This window comes from Typopeltis vanoorti, chromosome 24 (genome assembly GCF_054136105.1).
Source record: "Typopeltis vanoorti isolate ZY-2024b chromosome 24, IOZ_Tvanoo_1.0, whole genome shotgun sequence".
Lineage (NCBI taxonomy): Eukaryota > Metazoa > Arthropoda > Arachnida > Uropygi > Thelyphonidae > Typopeltis > Typopeltis vanoorti.
This window is the reverse complement of record NC_143572.1, coordinates 53,207,862-53,220,336: the sequence shown is the minus strand read 5'-3', so window position 1 is coordinate 53,220,336 and position 12,475 is coordinate 53,207,862. Positions and strand designations below refer to the sequence as shown.

Sequence of the window (12,475 nt, the reverse complement as noted above, 5' to 3'; positions counted from 1 at the left end):
CATAGCGGAGGCATCTGAAGCTCCCTGTCAAATGGTATTTCACTACCATGACAAATGATAATGCACTACTACAACATGGTAAAAGTACTTCCTGCTTGTCCGTGACGAGTAAGAATTTCTAGTTGAGTTAAAATAAAAATAAAAATTTTAAAATAATTAAAAAGCAGTTTCAGTTGAATCGTCGGTTTGCCAATTCCATGACATGTTTCTTATCTCGTAAGTGGTTTGTATTTTTATCTAAGTTTATCGCGCCTATTGATACATGCTGGGCACATTACAAGCGCCTATATTTTTTGTCGGTTATCACTGATTTTATCATAATGGAATACGATCAATAAAAAAAATATAACATATAATACGCAAGCATTTTATCTTTAGAACGCTCAGGGATGCCGCGACACGGTAACCTAAACTATATAAATGAACAGCAGGTAGGAGTATAATTAGGCTTATTTCGTACCCAGTGATAATAGTACATAATAAAAAAAACTTCAAAAGAGGAGAAAGAAGTATCATAGATTTTTTTTTTTTTGTATATTTCCCCAAATATATAATTTCGTTATATAGATTCTAAAACGTAACCTAAATGTTCTTTGATTGTTTCGAAGCCAATCAGAATTCAGAAAACACATTAATAATAATGAATATGTATGTAGACCTAATAATAGTTTCTTTTATTGAGAGTTTGTAGGACAGTTCCGAATGCTTTTATCCTCGACAGTTGTTTATAGCAGCGCAAAAGATACTGTTTGACGGTTTTTTTTTTTTTAAATAAAAGTCATACAAGACCTAAGTACTAAAATTAAAAACGTGTGTGTGGAAATGATCATATATCATCAATCAATAAATAATGCGAATGTATCACTAACAAAATGTTTGTTTTTCTTCCATGCCTCACAGACTGATTAAGTACACTGTTAAGTATTTAACATTTTATTCAACACTGATTGTTACACAGGGTAAAAATTAACCATAGCATTAACAAAATCTTATAAACTGACTGATTCTTGGATTTAATACCCGACTATGATATATCAGGCGACTGTGGTACTCATCCTAGGCTTACACACCTGACTAGCGAGGACTAACTGGTGAGTTAACACCAACCGTACTTCAGAGACTAAATATAGTACTTTTTAAGCCACTTCAGGCCTCAATACATTAGTAGGGTATGAAAGTCATCTAAGGACCAACTAATGCACATGTATCTAAAGAATATCTGTCCTACAATTTCGCATCAGGAATCTTAAGAAGCTTCTCTGTATGGCTGAAAATAAAGGTTGTCAGTCTGGTTTGTAAGGACAGTTTACTTGTCCAACCAACTGAATGCTTCGTACCGCACTGTGGGCATGAAAACTTTGTGAATGTTTTTAAGTGGGAAATGAATTTCACTGTGACTACTGTGTTGCTTATTTGGAGGTCTGAACTGATTCTTGAAAAAAAGTTCCATAGTTGATAAAATGTTTCGATTACTCTTGAAATTCTGTAAGGATTTCAAATATCAAACGACAAAAAAATTCACTACACAGTCTGAATATGGACAGCAAGAATCTAATATGAGCTTACACAATTTGAAAACACACTTAAAATTCGAAGTAATCGTGAATTAAAGTGTTATAATAGGAAAGGTATTTAAATAGGGGTGGCTAACCTTTTACGTTCCATGCGCCAATTTTTTCATGTATGTTGAGATGTCATACAACTCTTGTACCCTTGAAAACACCCAGTAAAACTATGTTAATATAGACATGATATACTGATTTAATATAAAAACAAAATTCTCTGTCTCCGTAACTCAGACCCAAGCACTAACTTCAGTTTTCTTTCTATTTCAGTCTGATGTGTTTTATAGTGTTTATTAAGATAATGTCTTTTATTATGTGAAAATAAGAACTATAAATAAGTACTTATTTTCCCACTGTTCATTGAATTCACGCTTACTATTACCTTCTGTTTTTCTTCTTTTGCACTGTGATGGATAACTGAATGTAAAAACAAGGCTTAATTTTCGAAAAAGTACAGAACTGCAAATGTTCACAAAGGACAACTCCTTAGCGCACGAATATCAGTTGTAAACTAACTGACAAAAACCTGCGACGCATTGCTGTTACTAACGCTTGGCGCCTCAGGATCAAACAAGTGAATGTGCACGAAATCGTTAAAAATAATTACTAAGTTTTAGCTTTTTTTTTCTACAAATCGGTTTTTGGTTAACACGTTTTGCATAAATAGGCTTACATTTTTATCATTGGAGTTCAATGCGTCACTTTTGGCGCATGTGCCATAGGTTGGCCATCCCTGATTTAAATTATCATAAATTATCGTACCGATATATAGGTACGATAATTTATATAGGACTTTATATGTCCTATATAAAGTGTGAAGTTTCAATTTCAGATGGTTGTCAACCTTCACTCAGTCTTAGCTTTGTTGAGGGGGGAGGAAGTTCGATCTCTTGATTTGACGCTAGTGGACAGTATCGCCCTTAAGCCCAGTCCTACCCGAAGAATGAAATTGAAAATTAAATAAAATTCTAGATGATGCTGATCAAAAAAATGGAGAAAAATTTCTTCATTTTTTTGTTGTGAATAAGAAATCAAAGAAATAAAATGATTCATACAGAACTCACTTTAGAAAATGTTTGAGTACGTAGTCTCTCATTATTGCTATCAAGAAAAAAAAAGTCATGTAACAGTTTTGGGGAAAGTTGAGAAATCCTTATATTTTACGTTTTGCGTTGTAAAATTGTTGTGTCATCATTTCTGATAGAATGCTTCAGTCGCATTTTTGGACGATTAATGTTTTTATCGTAAAATGCAAAAAAAAAAAAAAACGCTCATTTATAGTTTACATTACTGGTCTATGCATCTGTAACATATCCTGTGCATTTTAAACGAAATAAATAAATAAAAGACCTGTTCATTGTTTAGGTTTCACTGTTCATTATTTGATCATTCAAACTTATAGTTAAAATGAAATATATATTGATCTTTAATTGACCATGATTTATAAACATCTAATACCAACAAGTTTCGCCAACGGGCTGTCGGCTTCTTCAGGGCTTATAACGGTAAGAAGAGGGGAAAAAAAGAAACTCAAATTGGCTAGTACAGAGAAAATAGAGTAACACTATCATGTAAATTAAACATTAAAACAGGACGCGTAGCATTACACGCATGGAGGTGTTGTGTTAGTCACTGTTATGAGAGCATGCTCTGTAGTTTTGAGCGAGATTAAATTCTGGCAGACTGAGTGATCTTATTAAGGTTTTCCATATGTCAGCTATTATCATTCCCTGGTTTCTGTTAAGATTTTCTCCAGAACGGAGGACTAAAACTGTAAATAAGTTGGGATAGCAGCTCTATGCCTAGGTAAGGCATGGAGCTGCTATCCCAATCAACGGTATGGTAAGGAATCGCGAAATGATGGGCTAGACCTGAGTTGTCTGTTCTGTTGTTATTAACATCTCCTATATGTTCTTTTTTTTCGGATTTCGAGGCTTCTCGACGTCTGTCCTATATAGTTTAGACCACAAGCACATAAGACGTTGTACACTCCAGCGTGTTTGAAAAAAGCATTAATGTCTTTTGGCGATCTTAAAACGTGACGGACAGTCTTGACTGGTTTGAACGCAACTCTGATGTTGAAAGGTTTATAAAAGTACAACATCCCAGTCTAAACTATATAGGACAGACGTCGAGAAGCCTCGAAATCCGAAAGAAAAGAACATATAGGAGGTGTTAATAACAACAGAACAGACAATCAGGTCTAGCCCATCATTTCGCGATTCCTAACCATACCATTGATTGGGATAGCAGTTCCATGCCTTACCTAGAAGAAGATTTCCGTTGTAGAAATTCCAAAGAAGCCATTTTGGTCCTCCGTTCTGGAGAAAATCTTAACAGAAGGCAGGGAATGATAATAGCTGACATATGGAAAACCTTAATAAGATCACTCAGTCTGCCAGAAATTAATTTCGCTCAAAACTATTCAGAACGTGCTCTCATAACAGTGGCTAACACAACGCGCTCCATGCGTGTAATGTTACGCGTTCTGTTTTAATGTTTAATTTATACGATAGTGTTACTCCATTTTCTCTGTACTAGCCAATTTGAGTTTTTTTTTTTACCGTTATAAGCCCTGAAGAAGCCGGACAGCCTCGTCGGCGGAACTTGTTGGTATTAGATGTTTATAAATCATGGTCAATTAAAGATCAATATATATTTCATATTAATTAAATAAAAAAGCCACTTTCTTCGAGCAACGGCTGTTGTCATGGTTACATGTGCTCAATAACGGTGAAATAAACACCACAAGTGAATGAAATAAATCCGCTGTGTAAATAAGATTTAACGATTCATCTAATTAAACGTTATCTTTTTATTTGTCGCATTCTGCAAGTTATTTACCGATGTCATTTGGTTCAAATAAGAGTTAAGCTGCGATTTATACGCATGACAATTAAGAGTGTTAATGATATTCATTCAAAAATGTTAATTATAGTATAAAATACATTTTTCCGTATTAAAGCATTTAAACACGTTTAACTTGGACTGCAGCATTAATGTCTGCTATATCAGACCTCGAGAACATCTGGGCTTCAAATGCGTCACAAAAATGAATCTAGATATATTTAGGTTTTTACGGTGCTCGTAATGTTTCAAGATCAAGGTTATATTTGAACTGTAGGTTATTTATAATCTCGTTTACCACTTCAAATTCTTTCTATGCACGTTCTTCATGTAAAGAGAGATAACATCGATCTCAATTTCTTTACATAAAACAATACATGCTCTGTTTCATTAACATACAATCCATATAGTGAACTAACTACATTTTATCAACTGTATAGCACTGCATATTGTTATATTATTAGATACATACACAATATACTATAATGTGTATGTGACTGTTCTGGAAATGTTAAACCTCTTACTGCGATTTTATTTATTTATTTAACACTGTATTCTGAGACAAACAGTTCATTTATTGCACGAACATCGACAATGTGACTTTTTTTTGTGCGCATAGCTTATTCCGGAAACCAGACTTCAGAGAAAAAATTACATTAAAAAAACTGGCAACTTCATAGCCACCACTCTGGGAAAAAACGCAATCATCAAATAATTCCGTTAGGTCATACTTCTTATCGCGGTATTTGAACCTGATGATTTCAACCTCCTGGTTGAGTCATCGATTAGCAGAGATTGCTGAATAATGTTCTGAAGTAGCTCAGCATTTATTTTCTTATTGAAATTGAAAATTATCCGTTTCATACTAATGTTCAAACGATGAGACCATAACGACAATCCTGGACTGGAAATGAAATTTATGTCCACCCCAAGCGTTTTTATGCCTACCTATCCACCTCTTCGTTCCATTTATATTTCAGGTCTTTTTTTTTTTAATTATTATTAAGCAAAGTGCTATCATTCAACTGGATAGTGAAAATCATTTACTTAGGGAGCCTAAGTTATTAATTCATTGTAATGAAAACTTCATTACTTCCCTCAGTGAGAGGTAAATTTATCATATTCATCTTACGTAACAACTATTTATGTGTTGATATGACATCTTAACAACAATTGCTACATTAAATTCGCATTAAAAATCGTTATGTTTCAAGCTTTGTTTCTGAAAACAGAGAAATCGTTTCGCTTCTTTTGTAATCTTGTTTTAGGACTTGTGGGTCGTCATGAAAAGAATACAGAAGCCAGCAGTCAGAGAATGGTTTAATTCAACGGACTGCATATATCTTTCCATTAAAGTAAATACGCCATCCAGGAGATGTTGGAAGTAAGAAAAATAGTTTTAAGATTTGTAGTCATCGTTTGGTTTCTGATTTGGGTTTGCAAAACTTTGTGGGACGTCAGCACATGACTTCACTCTTTCGTGCGATTAAACTCAGCATTTCATCACCTTTTACCCACTGTCGTTGGACAAAGACCTCCATTCACATATCTCAGTGATAGTGAAAGAACACTGAAGAGTTAGAGACTTTGATTATTCGCGGTTTTCTGTTATTTTAACCGTTAGTCTCTTCGGAGGAGGGATCTGTAAAAGAAGAGAAATCCTTGTTGAAAAAAAAAATGAATTACATTACCAAGGACCATCTTCCTGGCTGTATTATCCAGCCACAAGATTGGTTATGAGCAACAGCCTCATATTGTATGCAGTATTCTGTACAAACTACACTAAAACATGAACTGAAGTAGATTCAAGATAATGACACGAGAAGACTGTGCGCCACTCTCTTTGGATGGTATACAGGTTTGGTGTATATATATATATATATATATATATATATATATATATATATGGAGAACAGAAAAAACCCAAAAAAACAATGGTTTCAGTGTTTTAGTTATTGGTAGGATACTAAGCGCTAAAAGAAGCGCTCAGGGATCATCTTAAATGATGTCGCATTTGTCCTCTAGGATTTTTGTATCTTCTGTAACAAAATATAATAAAACCTCATATCACGTTACAATTTTTTAAAGAAAACAGAGGGGTTTGTTTTTATAATTTCCGAATGACTTTTTTTCTGTTTTGTAATTTCATAATCCCATATAGTATTACCCAAACTACCACGATGTGAAATCAGAAGAAGAATCTACAACTAGAATGCTGTTTGCATTCAGTAGCTCTCCTATTAGAATACAAATTAAAAATTGATTTTTAAAATGATTTTTAGGATTTTAAAAATATGTCGAAGCATTTTCTAATCTAAAAAGTTGAAATTTTTATACGAAAATGACCTCATCTTCTTTGGATTTCTCGTTGAGGTGACATCATTCTAGATATAACTTTCCCTCATCACAGAGCAGAGCCTTTATATCTCAGAGGAGGAAGAAAAACCGGGTTCGAATTTCATCTAAGAAGAGAATAGTCTTTATTAAAGCTTTTCCAATGAAGGTGAAAGAGTTTTTCTCCCCTCCTGAAAATCTGGATTTTTTCATCTATTTATAATGGAATTGGAGGAGTTCATCTTAAAATCTTTTAATATTGCTAACATGTTTGGTCATTGACGTACTTTCTTATATGCATGCATCAATTCAAACAGAGGAGCGATTTTCTTGCAATGCATTTAGTGAGTTTCGCCAATAATATTTTAACGTGTATCTTACTAAAGTGATAATAGGAATACAGTACATTAAATTTACCAGATTAAAATCAACTACTGCTTTCATTTATTATTTCATTCATTTATCGTACCGCAGTTGGAAGAACGACGGGACTGAGCCTTTCAACTGGAAATGATCTGAGTTCGATTCTCATCATGAATTTCTAATATGTATGTGGGATGAAACGCCTGAGTTTTCGGGTGTTTCACCCCACATACAGACAACTCGGCCAGAGAACACACTCAACTAACAGATAAAAAATACTATTATTGGCAGCAGATAGCGTAGGGTTATAGACAAAGAATCAATTACTGTAAACATCACCTGACATGGGTTGTGTAGCTTAGAGTGCCCTCCTGCAATGAGTCCTTGGATTCCCTAGAGGTGTCACATATTCCAATTCGTCCACTTATGATCTATAACATGGGTGGTCATACTAAGCGTCCTTTTGGAGCCAAAATAATTCCGTTAAGACTCAAGAAGAGCCGCAGCCTTTGATCGATGCGATTGTATGGGAGTGAGTGTGCGCATGGCGAGGTTGTAACGAGCTGTAAGAACTGCTTTGACTAATTACACACCTAATTTTAAGGAGCTTACTAAGAAAACGGATGCAAAGAAGGCCTCTACTAGTAAATAAGCAACTAAAATTATTGTGTTTCGACTTTAAAATTATTTTACTTCTTCAAAGTAAACTTCATTTAATGTTTCGAATTAAACGTTTTTTAATTGCAGTCATTTTTATTAATCCTTTTTTTTTTCTCTCCTCTCTGCTTTTTTTTTTTTTATTATTATTTTGTTCCTCTTTTCGTGAAGTGACGCGTAGACACGTTGTGGCCAACCTTGATCTCTAACATAATATATAATCAGCTTAACGCTTCATATTATCACAGGAACAGAGTAACTACACATTATCAACTAGTTTAAAAATGCTTCCAACTGCTAACCATATATGAAAGAATAAAAACGAGCGGTGAGCTTAATGTTAAGGTTTACTAAAGGGAAAATCAATCCATGAAACTTTTAACCACGCTACCGGTCAGGACGTATATATACGTCCAAGTTACCATGGATGCGAAGTGCATATTAAAATTGTAATACCATTGATATTACATTGAAACATATGATGGATACGAAGGGTATGAGGATGCCTATTTGATCCATAATGGCCGGTGAGGTGGTTTTAATAACTCTTTTTGATAAGAAAAAATGAAACTGTTATTCATACAACAACTTTGTCACTGAAGTTATAAACTTCATATAATTTCTTATGGCAGCCTTCCAAAATGTTTACATCTGTCGCACAACGAATGTTGTAATTTCTCTCGCATTCCAGCTGTCTTCGCGCTTATAAATACGAATTCTATCAACTTGGATGGTAAGGGAGAAAGGGGATAAACATTTTAGCATCTATCTTCAGCTGTCAGCCAGATGCACGCAAGAGTGCAGATAAACGCAAGTTATTCAAATATTAAAGTATCTAAAACCAAGATATCTGCATTATTTCGACTTCTATATGAAGTACTCCCAATGATCTATTTTAAACTGATCGAGGGGTGGGGCAGTAAGCAGTGCAGTAGAGAATACACATAACCATTTGGAAAATGATTTATTATGAAAGACTTATCTCCAAACAATTCTTTAATTCTCAAAATCGACACCGGGATTTTACGCAGTCTAAATTACGATTTATCGTATTTATCATATGATTTTATCACTTCAATGGAAGTGGCATTTTAATTAAATATTATTTAATACAAAACTTAAAATTCAGTTTTTAATTATTTCAATACTTTTTTGTTTTGTGTACTTATTTATTTGGGTGAACCATTTTTATTGTAATTTTTGCACGGATGTTAATTTTTATAATTAAGAAGGAAAAATCGGGTAAAATTGTATACTGTTTAGTTAACACAATATTACAACTTCGGATGTTAAGAAAGATGGAAAACAGTGTTAACTAGTTTTAATATATGTTTCTGTTATATAAGGCTGACACAGTTGCACAACACTGTAAAAGTAATTAGATTAATGTCTCGAATTTCATTAGTACTCCTAAATAAGTAGATTCGGAGAATTAGGTAGCATAGGAAGTAGTTTGTTAAAATGTCAATGCCCTGAAAAACAAATGCTATACACACACACACATCAGCAAGAATTAAAAGTAGAAAAATAAAATACGACAACAGTCCTTCTTGAAGTCTCTTTACAGAGACCATAGTAACAGCCAGGTTTTTCTATGTTCTACTTTATTGACACACTTCGCAGAATGTGTTAAGCTTAAGAAGAACCAAAAATATACTTACTGGTAATTCCTGGTGTGATGCAATGTACACATGCTAGTGACTACGCTACAGTTAAAAACATTTTGTGTCAATACCGTCCAAATTAGGCAGAGAAGGGGTGAATGTATTGCGTATTTCAACAGTTAGCTTAATCATAATTCTTTTTTTCCGAGAAAAAAAAAAATCAGGTTTTAAAAATTCTAGAGCAAAATATAAAGATTAAATTAGAATGATTATGAGTTTATCACAATAAGAACATTGAACGATATTGATGTTAGGATTATTAATGAATTTGTGTTTCTTGCACCACTCATTAAATCTGCAACTATTAAACACATAGCGGTTTGGCTTAACATGATTGCAACACGTCTGACTTGCTTTGCATTTTCACACCTATCTACTACTGAAGGAAACTTATCGGGACTTTTTCACTGAAGATGAGTTATCCTGTCTCATATACAAAAGGGTTTCCCTCTGGGACACTCGGTTTTTTTCAACCCGCAAAACAGGCAAACCCGTCTGCAGAACACACCCAATTAACATATATAACACGCTAGCCTCCATACATTTAGTGACATCGGCCAAAATATCCAATCCAACTGAAGAAAATCAATAAGTCTGAAAGGCTGTTATTGAAACAACATTACCGCATTATTTTTTAGATCTACTAAGCGACTTCCACGCATCATACAAAATCAAGCTTTGATTCCTATTAAGGGTCCCAAGTGAACAAATAACTTCGCTACAACCCTTAAAACGAAACTATTTTTCAAATAAGAGTATGTTTCATTCCATAGTGCGGTTTACTGGGTAACTACCTAATTTTCTCTTGTCTTTTATCAGCTAATCGATAAAATGTTCATCTTCTATCATTTCTACCAAAGCTTCTTTCTGCAAAAACACTAAATTCTACAGACACCTAGATATTTTAGGACAGGATTCACTGTCTGTAGGAAACTTCAAGAGGCTATGTGACTTTGGACTGTTTTGTAAGCAGCCCTTGGATTTAATTTTTTTAACAAAGAAATATGAGTGGAAATTCCATCGAAATAATAATTTATAAATGGCTTTTTGAAGATTAAGGATGATTATAGCTGATCTTTCTTTTTTGTTCTCATCTCTCGAGGTGTATAATATATTATGCAGGGTGGTGTAAACATTTACCATGAAGACAGCAACTTCTATGTGCGAATTTACGATAAACTTCCAAATATATATATATATATATATATATATATATATATATATATATATATATTACCAGAACAAATTGTAATGTATTACTTTTCTGAAATTTAATAGTAATTTTGTGAATCTTTCCCACAAAAAAGGTTGTATCACACATTTAGTATCGCGGTGGGCTAAGGATCAGTTCGGTTCCCCTCATCTAGAAACCAAACATGGAATGTTTGCAAGCCAATTTAGGCCTCCCTTGTATAAGCAGGGTGGTAATCGCTAAGACTTTCTCAGAACATCCATGTCACAGTAGGATTCGAACCCACAACTTGTTGGAGGGAGAGCGATTACGCAATTAACTCGACCAACCAAACCGGCATGTTTCCAAATGACGAAGATGTCATCGACACATCATCAGCAAATAGAAAACATAAGATTGGCTTGGGAGACAGAGGGAACTGCTTCAATTTCTTTCTCACACACACACACACACACATATATATATATATATATAAAGCGGCAACGATGGAGATAAGGACTACCCATTGGCAAACCATATTATTGATTCAGACAGTGCATGTATGGTTCCACTACTGGAGAAAACAGTCGACCTTTTCGATGTGCATCTACCGCAACATTGGTGAATAAGGATGTTATATTAGACTAGCTGAAACATCGAATTGAGAGCTATTTGGTTCAGAAAATTTTGGACCCACATCTGAAGGTATTTTTGATGTACTAATTCGTAAGTTCTAATATGATTCTTTAGGAGCAAGGTTACTGTTGATAATGGATAATTTAGACAGCGCATTTCGTCCACAAGACCTAATTTATGGATCTTTGGTAATAACTTATACAGGCGTGACGTTAAACGATGGAAAGAAAGAGAAAGATTTCAGATATTTATTTTTTATGATATGAGATATTTATTAATTATGATAAATTATCTTTACAGTTTCTTGTTACCAAAATGAATTTACCATACATTTAGGTAGCAGAACTTGTTATTTTGAGTGTGAATGACAAAACAGTCCAGTATAAACTTCTTATAATGTCATGTCATAAAGAATTTTAACAACAAGAAAGTAACTAGTTTACAAGTAAATAGTATGATTATTTGACAATAATGAATGCTGATGTAAAATTCTTGATCATTTTTACACCGATAAAAAACTGCGTCACACGAGTTAAATCTGTTATAATAATAAAAATAAATAATTATTAAGCATTTTATTCTGTTAATTTTCTTTTAGAATTTACTGTTGCGTTCATTTGAACACTAAAAAAATTACTTTATAGTAATTATTTAAATCAGTATTTCTATGTACATTATATTTGTAAGAAAAGTAACTCTCAACAGCACTTAAAAAAACTGCGTTTTTTTATCTGTTGAACGAGAGTTCAAGAGATTTAAAAAAACTGCCATTCTATCGTTGAATTATGTATTTTTGTGCGAAAGCGGTAAAATAAGAACTATTTATAGTAATTATTTAAATCAGTATTTCTATTACATTATAATAACATGTAATTATCTCTAACTCGATTATATTTTATGAAGACTTTTGTTGTTTTATTTTTTATATTACGAAACTTCCTTCGCGTTATGAAACATGCCTTCGTGAATCATTTCACTCCTACTTTACTATTCCAATGTCAAGGTGAACTTCAAATTTGCCTTCTTCTGTAAGCGCTATTTATTTTGTTGTTACACAGATATTGCAAAATTAAAATTAAAAAAAAATCTCTTAGTCGACTTGCAAAATTATATAAACATTGTTTATTTCAGCAGACGATACTTTGTGATACCAAATATGAACATCTACATTTCTCCCAAGGATAATAAAATTGGTTGGTTTTTATTTATTTATTAAAAATATATATATATATATATAT

At 33.3% G+C, this 12,475-nt stretch overlaps 1 protein-coding gene across 3 annotated transcripts in view; it reads left to right on the top strand.

The window, feature by feature from the left end:
* Positions 1-12,475, top strand: part of LOC150093204 (monocarboxylate transporter 9-like) — a 66,484-nt gene that overhangs the window by 29,539 nt on the left and 24,470 nt on the right. Inside the window, exon 2 of one of the 3 annotated variants that reach the window (XM_090413291.1) lies at positions 12,372-12,430. The exons of 1 other annotated variant lie outside the window; for it this stretch is intronic. The gene's annotated coding sequence lies outside the window, so the exon portion shown is untranslated. Of the gene's footprint in view, positions 1-12,368; positions 12,431-12,475 lie in introns of all 3 variants that reach the window. One more of the 3 variants, XM_090413290.1, reaches the window with a different exon arrangement.